Genomic DNA, 6274 nt, shown 5'->3' with positions numbered 1-6274 from the left:
CAATGTTGATTCTTCCAATCCAAGAACATGGGATATCTTCCATCTTCTTATATCCTCTCTAATATCTCTCAGCAGTGGTTTGTAGTTCTCATTACAGAGATTTTTCACATCCTTAGTTTACTCAATTCCTAAGTATTTTATTTTTTTGGTGGCTATATATTGTAAATGGGCAAGCTTTCTAGATTTCTGTTTCTTCATGTACACTATTGGAGAATAGAAATGCTACTGATTTTTGTGTGTTGATTTTGTATCCTGCTACTGTGCTGAAATCATTTATCAACTCCAAGAGTTTTTTTGGAGCGGCTTTTTGCTGTTCGATATATAGGATCATGTCATCTGCAAACAGGGACAGTTTGACTTCATCTTTTCCAATCTGGATGCCCTTTATTTCCTTCTCTTCTCTGATTGCTCTGGCTAGTACTCCCAATACTATGTTGAATAGGAGTGGTGAGAGTGGGCATCCTTGTCTAGTTCCTGTTCTTAAAGGAAAAGCTTTCAACTTCTCCCCATTCAGGATATTGGCAGTGTATCAAATGCTTTTTCAGCATCTATAGGGATGATCATATGGTCCTTGTGTTTGATTTTATTAATACAGTGTATCACATTTATTGATTTGCATATGTTGAACTAACCTTACATCCCTGGGTTGAATCCCACTTGATCGTGGTGAATAATTTTACATATGTGTTGCTGTATTCTGTTTGCTAGTATTTTAGTGAAGATTTTTGCATCTGTATTCATCAAGGATATCGGCCTGTAGTTTTCTTTTTGGGTTGTACCTTTACCTGGTTTTGGTATCAGAATGATGTTTGCTTCATAGAATGAGTTTGGGAGATTTGCGTATGTTTCAGTCTTTTGGAATAGTTTGTAAAGAATCGGTGTTAATTCCTCTTTGAAAGTTTGGTAAAATTCTGCTGTGAATCCATCTAGTCCTGGGCTTTTCATTGTTGGGAGCCTTCTGATAACAGCTTCAATCTCCTTTATTGTTATTGGTCTGTTCAGATTTTCTACATCTTCATGGCTCAGTTTTGGGAGATTGTGTGTCCAATAATTTATTCATTTCCTCCAGATTTTCAAATTTGTTGGCATATAGTTGTTTATAGTAGTCTCAAATGATTCCTTGTATTTCAGATGAATCAGTTGTAATACCACCTTTTTCATTTCTAATTTTTGTTACTTGAATCTTCTGTGTTCTTTTTTTAGTTAGCCATGCTAATGGTTTGTCAATTTTATCTATCTTCTCAAAAAACCATCTTTTTGATTCATTGATCTTTTGTATTGTTTTTTGGGTTTCAATTTCATTCAGTTCTGCTCTGATCTTAATGATTTCTTTCCGTCTGCTAACTTTAGGTTTGGATTGTTCTTGTTTTCTAGTTCTTTAATGTGAAGGGTTAGGTTGTTCACTTGCCATCTTTCCATTCTTCTGAGGTGTGCATTTAATGCAATAAATTTCCCCCTTAGTACTGCTTTTGAAGTATCCCAAAGGTATTGGTATGATGTATCATTATTTTCATTAGTTTCCATAAATTTTTGAATTTCCTGCTTTATTTCTTCTTGGACCCACATGTCATTAAGTAGAATTCTGTTTAATTTCCATGTTTTTGTATACTTTCCATAATTTTGTTTGTCATTGATTTCTAATTTTAATCCATTGTGGTCCGAAAAAATACATGGTGTAATTCCAATTACTTTGAATTTGTTGAGAGTTGATTTGTGACCTAATATGTGATCTATCCTGCAGAATTATCTACATGATGATGAGAAGAATTAATATTCTGAGGTCATTGGATGGAATGTTCTGTAGATATCTGCCAAGGTCAATTGGTCTAGAATGTTGTTTAGATCTTCTGCTTCTCTGCTGATTCTTTGCCTAGATGATCTGTCCAATATTGACAGTGGGGTGTTCAGGTCCCCTGCTATTGTGGTATTAATATCTATTTCCTACTTTAGGTCTAATAGAGTTTGTTTTATAAATCTGGCTGCTCCAACATTGGGTGTGTATATATTTATGATTGTTATGTCTTCTTGATGGATCAATCCTTTGATCATTATATAGTGCCCCTCATTGTCTCTTTTTATGGTTTTTAGTTTAAAGTCTATTTTATCAGATATAAGAATAGCTACTCCAGCTCATTTTTCTTTTCTGTTTGCATGGTAAATGTTTTTCCATCCTTTCACTCTTAGTCTATTTGAATCTTTATGGGTGAGGTGGGTCTCTTGAAGGCAGCATATAGTTGGGTCCTCCTTTTTAATCCATTCAGCCAGTCTGTGTCTTTTGATTGGGGGAATTTAAGCCTTTTACATTAAGAGTTGTTATTGAAAAGTGTTGATTTATTCCTAGCATTTTATTGATTATTGTTTGGTTGTCTTAGGTGTCTTTTGTTCCTTACTTTCTGATTTAGGGTTGGTTTTCTGTGTTTGTTGGTTCCCTGAGTTATAGATAGCCTTTTCGTTTGTTTGTTTTCTCTTCATGAATGCCATTTTCATTATACTAGTGGGTTATGATTTTTCTTTGGTTTATATGGTGGTCGTAGTTATTTTTCAGGAACCAAACCCTGTAGTTCCTTGAGAATTTTTTGTAAGGGTGGTCATGTGGTGGTGAACTCCCACAGTTTTTGTTTGTCTGAGAGATATACTATTTGCCCTTCATTTCGGAAAGACAGTCTTGCAAGGTATAGTATTCTTGGCTGGCAATCTCTGTCTTTTAGTATTTTGAATATATCATCCCATTCCTTTCTGGCTTTTAGGGTTTGTGATGAAAAGTCTGATGTTAGCCTGATTGGGGCTCCCATATAGGTGATTTGACCCTTCTCTCTTGCAGCTTTTAAGATTCTCTCTTTGTCTTTGAGTTTTGCCAATTTGACTATAATATGTCTTGGAGAAGATCTTTTTGGGTGAATACATTTGGAGATCGTTGAGCTTCCTGGATCTGAAGAGCTGTGATTTTTCCTATACCTGGGAAGTTTTCTGCCCCTATTTTGTTGAATAAATTTTCAATGCAATCTCCTTTTTCCTCCCCTTCTGGAATACCCATGACTCGGATATTTGAGCGCTTAAGGTTGTCTGATATCTCTCTCAGATTTTCTTCAATGCCTTTGATTCTTTTCTTTTTTTTTTTTTTGTCTTCTTGTGTTATTTCAAACAGCCCATCTTCAAGGTCAGACGTTCTCTCTTCAATTTCTCAAGCCTGCTGGTTAATCTCTCTGTTGTTTTTTTTTTATGTTGCTGAATAACTTCTTCAGTTCGGCAAGTTCTGCTACATTTTTTTTCAGGGCATTGATTTCCTTGTACATTTCTTCCTTCAGGTCCTGTATACTTTTCCTCCTTTCATCATGATGTGTACCTGAGTTTTCTTGTATCTCATTCACTTTCCTTAGAATTATCACTCGAAATTCCTTGTCAGTCATTTCAAGGGCTTCTTGTTCTGTAGGATCTAGAGCTTGAGAATTATTATCCTTTGGTGGTGTACTTTCTTGATTTTTCGTATTTCTGGTATCTTTTCTTTGATGTTTATTCATTGTGGCAGGGGGTTTCACAGTCTACAGGTTTGACACTATTGACTGACTAAGATGTTGCTGTGGTTGCCAATTTAGTATGGCTACCTCAGTGACTGCTCAGTTGGCCACTAGTGCCTTGTGTGTGTGGTTGCATCGGGTCTTGGGCCTCTCCAGGGAGCCACTTCTCTTTTCAGCTTGGACTTGGCTGGGCTACTGGATCATGGGGTGGTACCACAGGGTGTGTGGTCTCTGCCGAGCTTCCACCTCCCGTGTTGGACTCCATGTTCTGTGTGCTCTGGGCCCGGATGCTGGGTTGTGTGGATGCACTGCAGAGCGTGTGGTCTCTGGGGAGTTTCCCCTTCCCCTGCTGGATGTCTCCCTGCTCCATGCGCACTAGGCCGGGCTTGGGATGGAGCTTGGTGGCAGCGGTGCTGCTGCTGGATCACACGGCGGTAGCAGCCCCCCACAGGGTGTGTAGACTCTATGCAGCTTCTATCTGCCCTGCTGGATGTCTCTGTGCTCCCTATGCATTGGGCCGGTCTGCTGGATCGCACGACAGTGGTATGGTCCCTGTGGAGTTCCCGCCTCCCCTGCCGGACGTCTCCCTGCTCTGAGTGCACTAGTCCAGGCTGGGAATGGAGCCAGGTGCCTGCAGTGAAGCCTACCTGCTGGATCACGCAGTGGTGGCCCCACAGTGTGTGTGATTTCTGCGGAGACTCCCCCTCCCCTGCCAGATGTCTCCCCACTCTGTGGGCACTGTGCTGGGCTGGGAATGGAGCCAGGTGGTGGAGGTGAAGCCTATCTACTGGATCGTGTGACGGTGGCTCCGCAGAGCATGTGAATATGGGAATTTGGATATAAAAGAGGAATTGCTGGGTTATATGGTAATTCTATTATTTTTTTTTTTTTTTTGTGACTGGTAAGGGGATCGTAACCCTTGGCTTGGTGTCGCCCACACTGTGCTCAGCCACTGAGCACACTGGCCATCCCTATATAGGATCCTAACCCGCGGCCTTGGCGCTTCCCAGCGCTGCTGCGCTCCCAGTGCTGCACTCTCCCGAGTGAGCCACGGGGTCGGCCCATATGGTAATTCTATGTTTAACTGTGTAAAGATCTGCCAGACTTATTTCCAAGGTGGCTGTAACATTTTACATTCCTACGAGAAGTGTATGAGGGTTCTGATTTCTCCAAATGCTCATCAAAAGCTTTTTTTATCTGATTTTTGATTATGATCATCCTAGTGGGTTTAAAGTTGCATCTCTTTGTGATTTTGATTTGTATTGCCTGATGGCTAATGATGGCAAGCATATTTGTAAGTGTTTATTAGCCATTGTATATCCTCTTTGTAGAATGTCTATTTGAATGTTTTGCTAATTTTATTATTTTATTTATTTTGTTGAAGCATAATTGAGTATACATATTTTGGGGGTACAGTGTTGACTATCATTATTTGTGTACAATATATAATGATCAAATCAATATTATTAGCATATTCATTATTACAAATTGTAATTAATCTGGATAGCTCTGCCCTCTGTGGCCGCCCGGCCCTGAACTCATCGGTGTGCTCGGAGCTCGATTTCCCTAGGCGGCGGCGGCGGCGGCGGCGGCTCGGCCAGTACTTCCGGCCCCCGCCATTTCCGACTGGGAGCGAGCGCGGCGCAGGCACTGAAGGCGGCGGCGGGGGCCAGAGGCTCGGCGGCTCCCAGGTGCGGGAGAGAGGCCTGCTGAAAATGACTGAATACAAACTTGTGGTAGTTAGAGCTGGTGGCGTAGGCAAGAGTGCCTTGACGATACAGCTAATTCAGAATCACTTTGTGGATGAATATGATCCTACGATGGAGGATTCCTACAGGAAACAAGTAGTAATTGATGGAGAAACCTGTCTCTTGGATATTCTCGACACAGCAGGTCAAGAGGAGTACAGTGCAATGAGGGACCAGTACATGAGGGACTTGGGAGGGCTTTCTTTGTGTATTTGCCATAAATGATACTAAATCATCTGAAGATATTCACCATTATAGAGAACAAATTAAAAGAGTTAAAGACTCTGAAGATGTACCTATGGTCCTAGTAGGAAATAAATGTGATTTGCCTTCTAGAACAGTAGACAGAAAACAGGCTCAGGACTTAGCAAGAAGTTACGGAATTCCTTTTATTGAAACATCAGCAAAGACAAGACAGAGAGTGGAGGATGCTTTTTATACATTGGTGAGAGAGATCTGACAATACAGATTGAAAAAAATCAGCAAAATCCTGGCTGTGTGAAAATTAAAAAATGCATTATAATGTAATCTGGGTGTTGACGATGCCTTCTATACATTAGTTCGAGAAATTCGAAAACATAAAGAAAAGATGAGCAAAGATGGTAAGAAGAAGAAAAAGAAGTCAAAGACAAAGTGTATAATTATGTAAATACAATTTGTACTTTTTTCTTAAGGCATACTTAAGTGTAAAAGTGGTAATTTTTGTACATTACACTAAATTATTAGCGTTTGTTTTAGCATTACCTAACTTTTTTCCTGCTCCATGCAAACTGTTAGCTTTTATCTTAAATGCTTACTTTAAAATGACAGTGGAAACTTTTTTTCCTCTAAGTGCCAGTATTCCTTGAGTTTTGGTTTTTGAACTAGCAATGCCTGTGAAAAAGAAACTGAATACCTGAGATTTCTGTCTTGGGGTTTTTGGTGCATGCGGTTGATTACTTTCTACTTTTCTTACCAATTGTGAATGCTGGTGTGAAATGAATTAATGAAGCTTTCAAATCATCCCTAAAA

General features: G+C 39.8%; 1 pseudogene; it reads left to right on the top strand.

The window, feature by feature from the left end:
- The first annotated feature begins 5127 nt into the window (after positions 1 to 5127).
- LOC134367347 (GTPase KRas-like) lies at positions 5128 to 5912 on the top strand (annotated as a pseudogene).
- Positions 5913 to 6274: the final 362 nt, after the last annotated feature.

Source organism: Cynocephalus volans, chromosome X (genome assembly GCF_027409185.1).
Source record: "Cynocephalus volans isolate mCynVol1 chromosome X, mCynVol1.pri, whole genome shotgun sequence".
In the NCBI taxonomy this organism is placed as follows: Eukaryota; Metazoa; Chordata; class Mammalia; order Dermoptera; family Cynocephalidae; genus Cynocephalus; species Cynocephalus volans.
This window is presented reverse-complemented; position numbering and strand designations above follow the sequence as displayed.